This window comes from Mytilus edulis, chromosome 12 (assembly GCF_963676685.1).
Source record: "Mytilus edulis chromosome 12, xbMytEdul2.2, whole genome shotgun sequence".
Lineage (NCBI taxonomy): Eukaryota > Metazoa > Mollusca > Bivalvia > Mytilida > Mytilidae > Mytilus > Mytilus edulis.
The window spans coordinates 38,985,076-39,000,747 of NC_092355.1; the positions used below are offsets into that span (position 1 = coordinate 38,985,076).

A 15,672-nucleotide genomic window follows, 5' to 3' on the forward strand; every position below is an offset into this window, starting at 1 on the left:
CTTACTGAACTTGTGTTTGACTCTTATTTGGAAACCCCTGTTACAAATCATCTTTCAAAAAATATAGAACATGTTTAGATCTTTCAATTGCAACATCCTTCATCATAAATCAGTTCATTGAATATGCCACTTAGTCCAAAGAACAGACTGTATCTATCATCAATCAGGCGGGAACCCAGTTGAAACCAAAGAAAAGGTATGGAACTCTTTGTTAGAGAGGGGAAAAAGCCGAATGGGTATATTTGAATTGTTTACATCTGTTTCTGTGGGCTTTGAGAGTTTAAAAAAAAAGTGCATAATTCGAGAGATTTTTTAACTTTTAAATTATAGACAAATTTTCATAAAACAGTCGATTGTGGTAGGTTCAAGCTGTAGACCAAGTGAATTTGTTTGCGTGCATTAGCAAATAAATTCATCAGAGATACCAGGATTTAATTTTGTAATTAGGCCAGACGCGCATTTCGTCCACAAAAGACTCATCAGTGACGCTCGATTCTGAAAAAGTTAAAAAGGCAATCAATGAATTCTGCGGGAAATAAATCCACTGAAAGATAAAAATTTGATCTTTCTAATGAGAGTCGGTTGAAAACAAAACTTAACACAAAAGAGATCAATTTAGCTTCCTAATTGTGAACTTTTCATTTCTATGAAGTAACATTCTAGCAGCGCCTGCATACGGGATACATATCTCCCAATTAATAAAATACCCTGTATATACAGTTTTGTATTTCCTGATTTCCCTGAGGGTTGCTGGTCATTATCACAAGGAAGCTATATAAAATCAAGAGTTCAAAATGGGGAAGTAGAAATCATTCCTTCGTAAATTTTGGTAGGCACTTAAAGTTAACCATCGAGAGACGTTAACCACCGAGAGTCGGTTTTTAGACCCGCCCAGTGCACCTAAGCACGCCTACTTTTGGAGCTCTTTAGTATGAAGATAAGAAAAATATACGAAATTACGGAACTGTATACCCTGTTTTATCCTTGTTGTTGGTGTTTTTTGCGCATGCGCACAAAGTACGGTGATAGTTACGGTTACTGACTCAGGAACCTTGTATATTATATACGTTTAATAAACTGGATCCTTGTTGTGTTCAGTTATCGATACACTACGATGGAATTACGGACCAGTTTAACATAAACATGGTAAATAGATAGACAGCTGATAATCATAATTGATTAAGAAATAACCTGGAAGAAGAAATGAGTTAACTATTGATTACAACAGAGACGAGAATGCCATCGTGTTTGTTCTGCTAAAAAAAAGCAGGAACATTGGAGTTTATGGTTAGATTTTAAATATTTATTGTCTCCAAACTGGGTAAATTTGATATAGTAACACCCCCCCCCCTTTTTTTTAAATAACTCGAGAACCACACATCTCGCTCGCTTAACAAAGTAACAATAAGAAATAATTATTGTTAGTTTCAAGAATAATTAATGGTCAAAACTTATCCCCTCCCCGACATCAAAGGAAGTTAAATGTATTATCCCAAAATTAGACCAAATTTTTATGATATAAGGACGTCTTGACAGGCTATTATTTTATTTTGTTTTGTTGGGTTTTTTTTGCTTTGACGTCTTCCTCCTGTATGAAAAAAAACATAATAGACCCCCCCCCTTTTTTCCCCATAATATAGCTTTTTAAGAAGTCATAATTATTTGGACTACCCCTGAATATATTTCAGACAGACTCTTCTCTAAAAAAATGTAAACATGATTTGAGAGAAATCTTTGGAATAGTTTTTTAAATGATTTAATTATTATGTCATGTATATAATTGACATTAACATAGTTATAAACTGAGACTACTAGTATAACACATAGTGTTATAGTAGTCTCAGCTATAAACTTTCCATTGTATTGACCAATATGACTAACTCATATGCTCTTTCCCATAAATGTCACAATATCAATATATTACAGTAAAACTGATAGTTTGATGACATTGTTTAAGACTATTGACCTCAGGTCAGCCTAAACTGAGTTTAAAACTGTAATTTATTCATTAAAACAGTTCAAGACATGTACCTTCTGAAATGTGATTGCATCAAAATTAAACCTAAGGCATAACATACTTAGTGTGCAGGAAGTGCCACCAAATAAATACTGATTTGTAAAATTAGATGATGATATTTGTGAAGTCAAAGATATTATAGCTAGTTATAACTGGTTTTAGATATAAATCTGAGTAAAAGGTTGATTTATATGTGCTCTTTCATGTTTAGATTATAATTTAAATTTAATCTTTTGAAGTTTTTTTTATAATATTAAGACATTAAAATCACAATTATTTATTTATACACAAAAAAATAATTTTTGTCCTTTTTTAGTTGAATGACTGTACACAAACATTATACACACATAATTTTGATAATTCTGTAATGTTTTTTTTCTATAGCCCCAGAATGTGACAAAAGACTTATTAATCCAGATTTACAAAAAATAGAAATAGTTCAGCTACCATAAGACTGCTATGACAAAAAATTTGCAATTTCCAGAATTTGAGGTAGAGTATAGTTAGGAATACAAAACAAAAAAGTATGAAAATAGTTGAAAAAAGTAATCATTATTACCTAGTCATATACTGTAAATAGAAAAAAAGGAAAGCACTGGTTATGATTTGGTATTTTTAATAGCATTATCATTTGTCCATAACTTGGAATATATACTGGATTGAGCTTGACATTTATTTAATATCATTGACACATGGTTGCAAGAAATGAAAGATGGTAATTTAAACCTAGTAATTTTATTAAGATTTAAAAAAAAAGCTTTTGATTTGGTAGAATATGATTTTCTTTGTTTAAAGCTCGACATGTATGGATTTAGTGAGACTACTGTTAGTTTTTTTAAGTCGTACCTGAATAACAAAAGGTATACATTTGTAATGTTAACTCTGAACAACAACATGTAAAATTTGGTGTTCCCCAATGTTCTATACCTTGTCCTCTATTGTTTGTGCTATTTAAAAATGACCTTCCCTTATGCATTAAAAATTGTGAAACAGACCTATATCGTTGTATATGCTGATGACACCACTATTCATAAATCAGGGGGAAACATCTAGAAAATATAAATGATGATGTTCAAGAAGATTTATACAGGGTTGAAGAGTGGTGTAAAATGAATAACATGTTCATAGATGCAAATGAAACAAAATGTTTGATTACTGGAACAAAGCAGAAACTATTCAGACTTTTCAACCAAACTTGATAATAAATTAAAGTACATGTATTACAAAATTCTTCATGTGTGAAATATTAGTTTCAAATTGACAGCCCACTAAGTAACTGGAGAAATCAAATTGACCAAGGTTGTGCTAATATATCATCCAGAATATACCATCTTTCTTAAATACATTTTTTTTTATATAACTGCAAGAAAACATAATACAATGGGTGTTCTGCTCCTAATTGACTACTGTTGTATTATTTGGGATGAATGTAAAAATTGAGGGATAACAAGAATTTTAAAAATCCAAAAAAAGGGCAGCATGATAAATTCTAGATGCAGATCCGTTATCCCTCTTGGTATATAGGAGCACTATATTCTATGTTAACCTCCGCCAGTAGGTATAAACAAATACTGTTGATAGACGGTATATAGGAGCGCTATATTCCATGTTAACCACCGACGGTAGGTATAGACAAATACTGGTGATAGACGGTATATAGGAGCACTAAATTGTATGTTAACCACCGACGGTAGGTATAGACAAATACTGTTGATAGACGGTATATAGGAGCACTATATTGTATGTTAACTACCGACAGTAGGTATAGACAAATACTGTTGATAGACCATATATAGGAGCACTATATTGTATGTTAACCACTGACGGTAGGTATAGCCAAATACTGTTGATAGACGGTATATAGGAGCACTATATCTTATGTTAACCACCGACGGTAGGTATAGACAAATACTGGTGATAGACGGTATATAGGAGCCACTACCGACAGTAGGTATAGACAAATACTGTTGATAGACGGTATCAAAGAGCACTATATTGTATGTTAACCAGCGACGGTAGGTATAGACAAATACTGTTGATAGACGGTATATACATTGTAGGAGCACTATATTGTATGTTAACCACCGACGGTAGGTAGACAAATAATGGCGATAGACGGTATATAGGAGCACTATATTGTATGTTAACTACCGACAGTACGTATAGACAAATACTGTTGATAGACGGTATATAGGAGCATTATATTGTATGTTAACTACCGACAGTAGGTATAGACAAATACTGTTGATAGACGGTATATAGAAGCACTATATTGTATGTTAACTACCGACAGTAGGTATAGACAAATACTGTAGATAGACGGTATATAGGAGCATTATATTGTATGTTAACCACCGACGGTAGGTATAGACATATACTGTTGATAGATGGTATATAGGAGCACTATATTGTATGTTAACCACTGACGGTAGGTATAGCCAAATACTGTTGATAGACGGTATATAGGAGCACTATATCTTATGTTAACCACCGACGGTAGGTATAGACAAATACTGGTGATAGACGGTATATAGGAGCAACTACCGACAGTAGGTATAGACAGATACTGTTGATAGACGGTATCAAAGAGCACTATATTGTATGTAAACCAGCGACGGTAGGTATAGACAAATACTGTTGATAAACGGTATATAGGAGCACTATATTGTATGTTAACTACCGACAGTAGGTATAGACAAATACCGTTGATAGACGGTATATAGGAGCACTATATTGTATGTTAACCACCGACGGTAGGTATAGACAAATACTATTGATAGGCGGTATATAGGAGCACTATATTGTATGTTAACCACCGACGGTAGGTATAGACATATACTGTTGATAGATGGTATATAGGAGCACTATATTGTATGTTACATGTAACTACCGACAGTAGGTATAGACAAATACTGTTGATAGACGGTTTATGGGAGCACTATATTGTATGTTAACCTCCGACGGTAGGTATAGACAAATACTATTGATAGGCGGTATATAGGAGCACTATATTGTATGTTAACCACCGACGGTAGGTATAGACAAATACTGTTGATAGACGGTATATAGAAGCACTATATTGTATGTTAACTACCGACAGTAGGTATAGACAAATACTGTTGATAGACGGTATATAGGAGCATTATATTGTATGTTAACCACCGACGGTATACGTAGGTATAGACATATACTGTTGATAGATGGTATATAGGAGCACTATATTGTATGTTACATGTAACTACCGACAGTAGGTATAGACAAATACTGTTGATAGACGGTTTATGGGAGCACTATATTGTATGTTAACCACCGACGGTAGGTATAGACAAATTCTGTTGATAGACGGTATTTAGGAGCACTATATTGTATGTTAACCACCGACGATAGGTATAGAAAAATACTGTTGATAGACGGTATATAGGAGCACTATATTGTATGTTAACTACCGACGGTAGGTATAGACAAATACTGTTGATAGACGGTATATAGGAGCATTATATTGTATGTTAACTACAGACAGTAGATATAGACAAATACTGTTGATAGACGGTATATGGGAGCACTATGTTGTATGTTAACCACCGACGGCAGTTATAGACAAATACTGTTGATAGACGGTATATACATTGTAGGAGCACTATATTGTATGTTAACCACCGACGGTAGGTATAGACAAATACTGTTGATAGACGGTATATAGAAGCACTATATTGTATGTTAACTACCGACAGTAGGTATAGACAAATACTGTTGATAGACAGTTTATGGGAGCACTATATTGTATGTTAACCACCGACGGTAGGTATAGACAAATTCTGTTGATAGACGGTATATAGGAGCACTATATTGTATGTTAACCACCGACGGTAGGTATAGACATATACTGTTGATAGATGGTATATAGGAGCACTATATTGTATTTTAACTACCGACAGTAGGTATAGACAAATACTGTTGATAGACGGTTTATGGGAGCACTATATTGTATGTTAACCACCGACGGTAGGTATAGACAAATACTGTTGATAGACGGTATATAGGAGCACTATATTGCATATTAACCACCTATGGTAGGTTTAGAAAAATACTGATAATAGACGGTATATAGGTGCACTGTATTATATGTTAACCACCGACGGTAGGTAGAGAAAAATAGTATTGATAGACGGTATATAGGAGTACTGTAATGCTTGTTAACCACCGATGGTAGGTATATACAGGTACTGTTGATATACGGTATATAGGAGTACTGTATGGCATGTTAACCACCAACGGTAGGTATAGACAAATACTGTTGATAGACAGTATATAGGAGGACTATATTGCATGTTAACCACCGACGGTAGGTATAGACAAATACTGTTGATAGACGGTATATAGGAGCACTATATTGTATGTTAACTACCAACAGTTGGTATAGACTAAAACTCTTGATAGACGGTATATAGGAGCACTATATTGTATGTTAACCACCGACAGTAGGTATAGACAAATACTGTTGATAGACGGTATATAGGAGCACTATATTGTATGTTAACCACCGACAGTAAGTATAGACAAATACTGTTGATAGACGGTATATAGGAGCACTATATTGTATGTTAACTACCAACAGTAGGTAAAGACTAAAACTCTTGATAGACGGTATATGTAATAGCACTATATCGTATGTTAATCACCGACGGTAGGTAGACAAATAATGGCGATAGACGGTATATAGGAGCACTATATTGTATGTTAACTACCGACAGTAGGTATAGACAAATACTGTTGATAGACGGTATATAGGAGCATTATATTGTATGTTAACTACCGACAGTAGGTATAGACAAATACTGTTGATAGACGGTATATGGGAGCACTATGTTGTATGTTAACCACCGACGGTAGGTATAGACAAATACTGTTGATAGACGGTATATACATTGTAGGAGTACTATATTGTATGTTAACCACCGACGGTAGGTAGACAAATAATGGCGATAGACGGTATATAGGAGCACTATATTGTATGTTAACTACCGACAGTAGGTATAGACAAATACTGTTGATAGACGGTATATAGGAGCATTATATTGTATGTTAACTACCGACAGTAGGTATAGACAAATACTGTTGATAGACGGTATATAGAAGCACTATATTGTATGTTAACTACCGACAGTAGGTATAGACAAATACTGTAGATAGACGGTATATAGGAGCATTATATTGTATGTTAACCACCGACGGTAGGTATAGACATATACTGTTGATAGATGGTATATAGGAGCACTATATTGTATGTTAACCACTGACGGTAGGTATAGCCAAATACTGTTGATAGACGGTATATAGGAGCACTATATCTTATGTTAACCACCGACGGTAGGTATAGACAAATACTGGTGATAGACGGTATATAGGAGCAACTACCGACAGTAGGTATAGACAGATACTGTTGATAGACGGTATTAAAGAGGACTATATTGTAAGTAAACCAGTGACGGTAGGTATAGACAAATACTGTTGATAAACGGTATATAGGAGCACTATATTGTATGTTAACTACCGACAGTAGGTATAGACAAATACTGTTGATAGACGGTATATAGGAGCACTATATTGTATGTTAACCACCGACGGTAGGTATAGACAAATACTATTGATAGGCGGTATATAGGAGCACTATATTGTATGTTAACTACCGACAGTAGGTATAGACAAATACTGTAGATAGACGGTATATAGGAGCATTATATTGTATGTTAACCACCGACGGTAGGTATAGACATATACTGTTGATAGATGGTATATAGGAGCACTATATTGTATGTTAACCACTGACGGTAGGTATAGCCAAATACTGTTGATAGACGGTATATAGGAGCACTATATCTTATGTTAACCACCGACGGTAGGTATAGACAAATACTGGTGATAGACGGTATATAGGAGCAACTACCGACAGTAGGTATAGACAGATACTGTTGATAGACGGTATCAAAGAGCACTATATTGTATGTAAACCAGTGACGGTAGGTATAGACAAATACTGTTGATAAACGGTATATAGGAGCACTATATTGTATGTTAACTACCGACGGTAGGTATAGACATATACTGTTGATAGATGGTATATAGGAGCACTATATTGTATGTTACATGTAACTACCGACAGTAGGTATAGACAAATACTGTTGATAGACGGTTTATGGGAGCACTATATTGTATGTTAACCACCGACGGTAGGTATAGACAAATACTATTGATAGGCGGTATATAGGAGCACTATATTGTATGTTAACCACCGACGGTAGGTATAGACAAATACTGTTGATAGACGGTATATAGAAGCACTATATTGTATGTTAACCACCGACAGTAGGTATAGACAAATACTGTTGATAGACGGTATATAGGAGCATTATATTGTATGTTAACCACCGACGGTAGGTATAGACATATACTGTTGATAGATGGTATATAGGAGCACTATATTGTATGTTACATGTAACTACCGACAGTAGGTATAGACAAATACTGTTGATAGACGGTTTATGGGAGCACTATATTGTATGTTAACCACCGACGGTAGGTATAGACAAATACTGTTGATAGACGGTATATAGGAGCACTATATTGTATGTTAACTACCGACGGTAGGTATAGACAAATACTGTTGATAGACGGTATATAGGAGCATTATATTGTATGTTAACTACCGACAGTAGGTATAGACAAATACTGTTGATAGACGGTATATGGGAGCACTATGTTTTATGTTAACCACCGACGGTAGGTATAGACAAATACTGTTGATAGACGGTATATAGGAGCACTATATTGTATGTTAACTACCAACAGTAGGTAAAGACTAAAACTCTTGATAGACGGTATATGTAATAGCACTATATCGTATGTTAATCACCGACGGTAGATAGACAAATAATGGCGATAGACGGTATATAGGAGCACTATATTGTATGTTAACTACCGACAGTAGGTATAGACAAATACTGTTGATAGACGGTATATAGGAGCATTATATTGTATGTTAACTACCGACAGTAGGTATAGACAAATACTGTTGATAGACGGTATATGGGAGCACTATGTTGTATGTTAACCACCGACGGTAGGTATAGACAAATACTGTTGATAGACGGTATATACATTGTAGGAGCACTATATTGTATGTTAACCACCGACGGTAGGTAGACAAATAATGGCGATAGACGGTATATAGGAGCACTATATTGTATGTTAACTACCGACAGTACGTATAGACAAATACTGTTGATAGACGGTATATAGGAGCATTATATTGTATGTTAACTACCGACAGTAGGTATAGACAAATACTGTTGATAGACGGTATATAGAAGCACTATATTGTATGTTAACTACCGACAGTAGGTATAGACAAATACTGTAGATAGACGGTATATAGGAGCATTATATTGTATGTTAACCACCGACGGTAGGTATAGACATATACTGTTGATAGATGGTATATAGGAGCACTATATTGTATGTTAACCACTGACGGTAGGTATAGCCAAATACTGTTGATAGACGGTATATAGGAGCACTATATCTTATGTTAACCACCGACGGTAGGTATAGACAAATACTGGTGATAGACGGTATATAGGAGCAACTACCGACAGTAGGTATAGACAGATACTGTTGATAGACGGTATCAAAGAGCACTATATTGTTTGTAAACAAGCGACGGTAGGTATAGACAAATACTGTTGATAAACGGTATATAGGAGCACTATATTGTATGTTAACTACCGACAGTAGGTATAGGCAAATACCGTTGATAGACGGTATATAGGAGCACTATATTGTATGTTAACCACCGACGGTAGGTATAGACAAATACTATTGATAGGCGGTATATAGGAGCACTATATTGTATGTTAACCACCGACGGTAGGTATTGACATATACTGTTAGATGGTATAAAGGAGCACTATATTGTATGTTACATTGTAACTACCGACAGTAGGTATAGACAAATACTGTTGATAGACGGTTTATGGGAGCACTATATTGTATGTTAACCTCCGACGGTAGGTATAGACAAATACTATTGATAGGCGGTATATAGGAGCACTATATTGTATGTTAACCACCGACGGTAGGTATAGACAAATACTGTTGATAGACGGTATATAGAAGCACTATATTGTATGTTAACTACCGACAGTAGGTATAGACAAATACTGTTGATAGACGGTATATAGGAGCATTATATTGTATGTTAACCACCGACGGTATACGTAGGTATAGACATATACTGTTGATAGATGGTATATAGGAGCACTATATTGTATGTTACATGTAACTACCGACAGTAGGTATAGACAAATACTGTTGATAGACGGTTTATGGGAGCACTATATTGTATGTTAACCACCGACGGTAGGTATAGACAAATTCTGTTGATAGACGGTATTTAGGAGCACTATATTGTATGTTAACCACCGACGATAGGTATAGACAAATACTGTTGATAGACGGTATATAGGAGCACTATATTGTATGTTAACCTCCGACGGTAGGTATAGACAAATACTATTGATAGGCGGTATATAGGAGCACTATATTGTATGTTAACCACCGACGGTAGGTATAGACAAATACTGTTGATAGACGGTATATAGAAGCACTATATTGTATGTTAACTACCGACAGTAGGTATAGACAAATACTGTTGATAGACGGTATATAGGAGCATTATATTGTATGTTAACCACCGACGGTAGGTATAGACATATACTGTTGATAGATGGTATATAGGAGCACTATATTGTATGTTAACCACCGACGATAGGTATAGACAAATTCTGTTGATAGACGGTATTTAGGAGCACTATATTGTATGTTAACCACCGACGATAGGTATAGACAAATACTGTTGATAGACGGTATATAGGAGCACTATATTGTATGTTAACTACCGACGGTAGGTATAGACAAATACTGTTGATAGACGGTATATAGGAACATTATATTGTATGTTAACTACAGACAGTAGGTATAGACAAATACTGTTGATAGACGGTATATGGGAGCACTATGTTGTATGTTAACCACCGACGGCAGTTATAGACAAATACTGTTGATAGACGGTATATACATTGTAGGAGCACTATATTGTATTTTAACCACCGACGGTAGGTATAGACAAATACTGTTGATAGACGGTATATAGAAGCACTATATTGTATGTTAACTACCGACAGTAGGTATAGACAAATACTGTTGATAGACAGTTTATGGGAGCACTATATTGTATGTTAACCACCGACGGTAGGTATAGACAAATTCTGTTGATAGACGGTATATAGGAGCACTATATTGTATGTTAACCACCGACGGTAGGTATAGACAAATACTGTTGACATACGGTATATAGGAGCACTATATTGCATATTAACCACCTATGGTAGGTTTAGAAAAATACTGATAATAGACGGTATATAGGTGCACTGTATTATATGTTAACCACGGACGGTAGGTAGAGAAAAATAGTATTGATAGACGGTATATAGGAGTACTGTAGTGCTTGTTAACCACCGATGGTAGGTATAGACAGGTACTGTTGATATACGGTATATAGGAGTACTGTATGGCATGTTAACCACCGACGGTAGGTACAGACAAATACTGTTGATTGACGATATATAGGAGTACTGTATGGCATGTTAACCACCAACGGTAGGTATAGACAAATACTGTTGATAGACAGTATATAGGACTATATTGCATGTTAACCACCGACGGTAGGTATAGACAAATACTGTTGATAGACGGTATATAGGAGCACTATATTGTATGTTAACTACCAACAGTAGGTATAGACTAAAACTCTTGATAGACGGTATATAGGAGCACTATATTGTATGTTAACCACCGACAGTAGGTATAGACAAATACTGTTGATAGACGGTTTATTGGAGCACTTGTCACTATATTGTATGTTAACCACCGACAGTAGGTATAGACAAATACTGTTGATAGACGGTATATAGGAGCACTATATTGTATGTTAACTACCAACAGTAGGTAAAGACTAAAACTCTTGATAGACGGTATATGTAATAGCACTATATCGTATGTTAATCACCGACGGTAGGACCGTTATAGACAAATACTGGCGATAGACGGTATATAGGAGCACTATATTGTATGTTAACTACTGACAGTAGGTATTGACAAATACTGGTGATAGACGGTATATAGGAGCACTATATTGTATGTTAACTACCGACGGTAGGTATAGACAAATACTGTTGATAGATGGTATATAGGATCACTATATTGTATGTTATCTTCCGACGGTAGGTATAGACAAATACTGTTGATAGACAGTATATAGGAGCACTATATTGTATGTTAACTCCCGACAGTAGGTATAGACAAATACTGTTGATAGACGGTTTATGGGAGCACTATATTGTATGTTAACCACCGACGGTAGGTATAGACAAATACTGTTGATAGACGGTATATAGGAGCACTTTATTGCATGTTAACCACCGACGGTAGGTATAGACAAATACTGTTGATGGACGGTGCAAAGGAGTACTATATCGTATGTTAACCACTGACGGTAGGTATAGACAAATACTGTTGATAGACGGTATATAGGAGGACTGTATTGTATGTTAACCACCGACAGTAGGTATAGACAAATACTGTTGATATACGGTATATAGGAGTATTGTATTTTATGTCAAACATCGACGATAGGTATGGACAAAATCCGACAAATACTGTATACAGACAGTGTATAGAAGTACTGTATTGTATGGTAAACACTGACGGTTGGTATGGACAATTTCTGTATCATGCATCAATTGTAAATAAAAGTATCATGTGAGTGACACAGGCTCATTGAAGCCTCTAGTTTTGATATTATTAATGTGGAGATCTGGTCTAATTTATCATTTTCTCTATTACATGCATGATAACTGCAACAATTGAATTGAAATAAAAGTGATAATATTTCTGTTGTAGGTTATCAAGATTTAGTGTTTCCATACAAGTGACAAAGATTGAACAACAAAAACATCTCAAACTTTACAGGACAGAGTAGACTTTTTTCACTGTGCTTAGTTTTGTCTTTATGTCTAAATTATGATACCTTTGAAAAAACCAATAAAATATGGAATAACATTTATTTCTATCTTATAAAGTGGAGTAAAGAAATAAGGGGTCATTGAAAACATAAGAATATATTGCTATCATATATGCAGATCAGCAGCCCATACATTTGCTATAGCACATAAATATGGGACCAATAATTTCAAGTTGCCTTTTAAAAAAGACCTTATTCATGTTATGCGAGATACCACCAAAAACCACTAGGTGTTGATCAAATGATATTGTAAATAAGAGGGTTGTCCAAAATATTTCCAACAGCTGTTTGATATACACTACCTTAATCAAACCACAATGGTAAAAAAAACAGTTTTGGTCAGTCTTAAAAGAAGCAAATATAATTTAGAAAAAGTGCAAGCTGTTGATAAAAACTACAAATAACTGCCAGTCCTAAATGTGGGTGGAGATTACCATTTAGCACAAATGAGTTTCTGGACTAAAGAAAATAATTTCGGCACAAACCGATTATACCCTTTCAAAAACTATGTGTAGTCCCTTTTATAAAAGTGGCAGATTATCTTTCTATCTAGAGTATCTATGACAACTAACTGCTGCTCCTAGTGACGTTAGTCTTTGGTTTTTGAAAAGATTGGATATATTGTCACAATTCTTTTCTAAGTTACCGGTCTGATAAACAGGAAGTAGCCAGATTAGCTACTAAATATATGCACACTGAAATATAGTCCCTTAAAATTCCCATGGCTGTGTACATGTTCAGATACGAACTATGAAAATTTTGTTTATATCTTTAGAGAAGTAAAATCAAGTATGTATGTCTTTAGTTTTGTCAAATTGCTGTCTTGTTTTGTCCTGTTATTAGGTAACAGTATTGATACAATACTGTAAAAATACGGAGATGTGGTATGATTGCCAATGAGACGCCTACATGTATCCACTCAAGTTCAAATAAAGTGGATGTAAGCAATTATATGCAACCATACAGCCTTCAACAATGAGAAAAATCATATCAAATAGACCCTTGTAAATAGGTGTTGATCAAATGATATTGTAAATAAGAGGGTTGTATATTTCATGACGGTATAATACTAAACCCCTAACAGGAGGGATTGTGCCTGATATTCATATGATGAAGACATAATCTTTCAATCAGTTTAATTAAGGTCTGGTTCTGGCATGTCAATAACTGCTAGTAGTCTGTTGTTATTTATGTATTATTGTCATTTTGTTTATTTGCTTTTGTTTCATATTCTGACATCGGACTCGGACTTCTCTTAAACTGAGTTTTACTGTGCGTATTGTTTCGCGTTTGTTTTTTCTACATTGGCTACAGGTATAGGGGAGGGTTGAGATCTCAAAAACATGTTTAATCCCGCCGCAATTTTGCGCCTGTCCCAAGTTAGGAGCCTCTGACCTTTGTTAGTCTTGTATGATTTATAATTTTAGTTTCTTGTGTATAATTCGGAGCTTAGTATGACGTCCATTATCACTGAACTAGTATACATATTTGTTTAGGGGCCAGCTTACGGACACCTCCGTGTGCGGGGGTTTCTCGCTACATTGACGATCTATCGGTGGCCTTCGGCTGTTGTCTGCTCTATGGTGGGGTTGTTGTCTCCTTGACACATTCCCCATTTCCATACTCAATTTTATAGTATGATTTACATCTTCAATAATCACGAAACAATCAGAGACAAGTTTGGGTCTAACTCTGTATGTCCCACATAATCAAATTGACCGAAGAGAGAGGCGAAAGATACTAAAGGCTTATTCAAACACATAAGTCAATAATAAACTGACAAAACCACGGCAAAAAAAAAGAGAAAGATTAAAAAACAAACAACAGAATGCAAAAAACAACAAAGAACATCACAGACTGAACAAAACGAACCTCGCCAAAAAACTGGTGTGACCAAATGACTAATTTATCTCAGCCTTACATTATTTAGCAGACCCTATTATACCAAACCAAACAAAGTTCTTTATGGTACAATGTTTTTGATCCATCGGTCTGTCAGTCCTGTTCTCGTTATTGCAACTCCTCTGAAACCACATAACAGAGTTTTATAAATCTTTGTAGATAATGAGGAAATTATGAAATTATCAATTCATTGATTTCCTATATACTCCTACAACAGTTTGTCATAAAATCTGTCTAAAGACCACAACAGAGTTTCATGAATTTTTTAGATAGCTAGGACATGCTATGTAAATGTGCATATTGGCAGAAAATCATGATTAAAATTTTTATGCCCCACCTACGATAGTAAATGGGCATTAGTTTTTGTTGAAGGTCAGGTCCAATAAACTTGAAACTTAGTACATATGTTTCCAATAATATGTTTTTTTCTAAGCTTAATGCCAAAGAAGGTTTTTTCCCCCTATTTCACGGTCCACTGAACAAAGAAAATGATAGGGCAAGTGGGGAACGGTGTACGATGGACACATTCTTGTTTTTGTCGAGCCTGCGACTTTTGTCGCAGAAAGCTCGACATAGGAATGGTGATCCGGCGGCGGCGGCGACAGCGTTAGTTCAC

The 15,672-nt window shown here is 35.2% G+C and overlaps 1 long non-coding RNA gene across 1 annotated transcript; it reads left to right on the forward strand.

Annotated features, from left to right (window-relative positions):
* Positions 1-1,009: 1,009 nt before the first annotated feature.
* On the forward strand, positions 1,010-13,192 carry LOC139498425 (uncharacterized). Its single transcript, XR_011657934.1, has 3 exons — positions 1,010-1,287; positions 2,402-2,509; positions 13,034-13,192. It is a non-coding gene; the product is annotated as an uncharacterized lncRNA (long non-coding RNA).
* Positions 13,193-15,672: the final 2,480 nt, after the last annotated feature.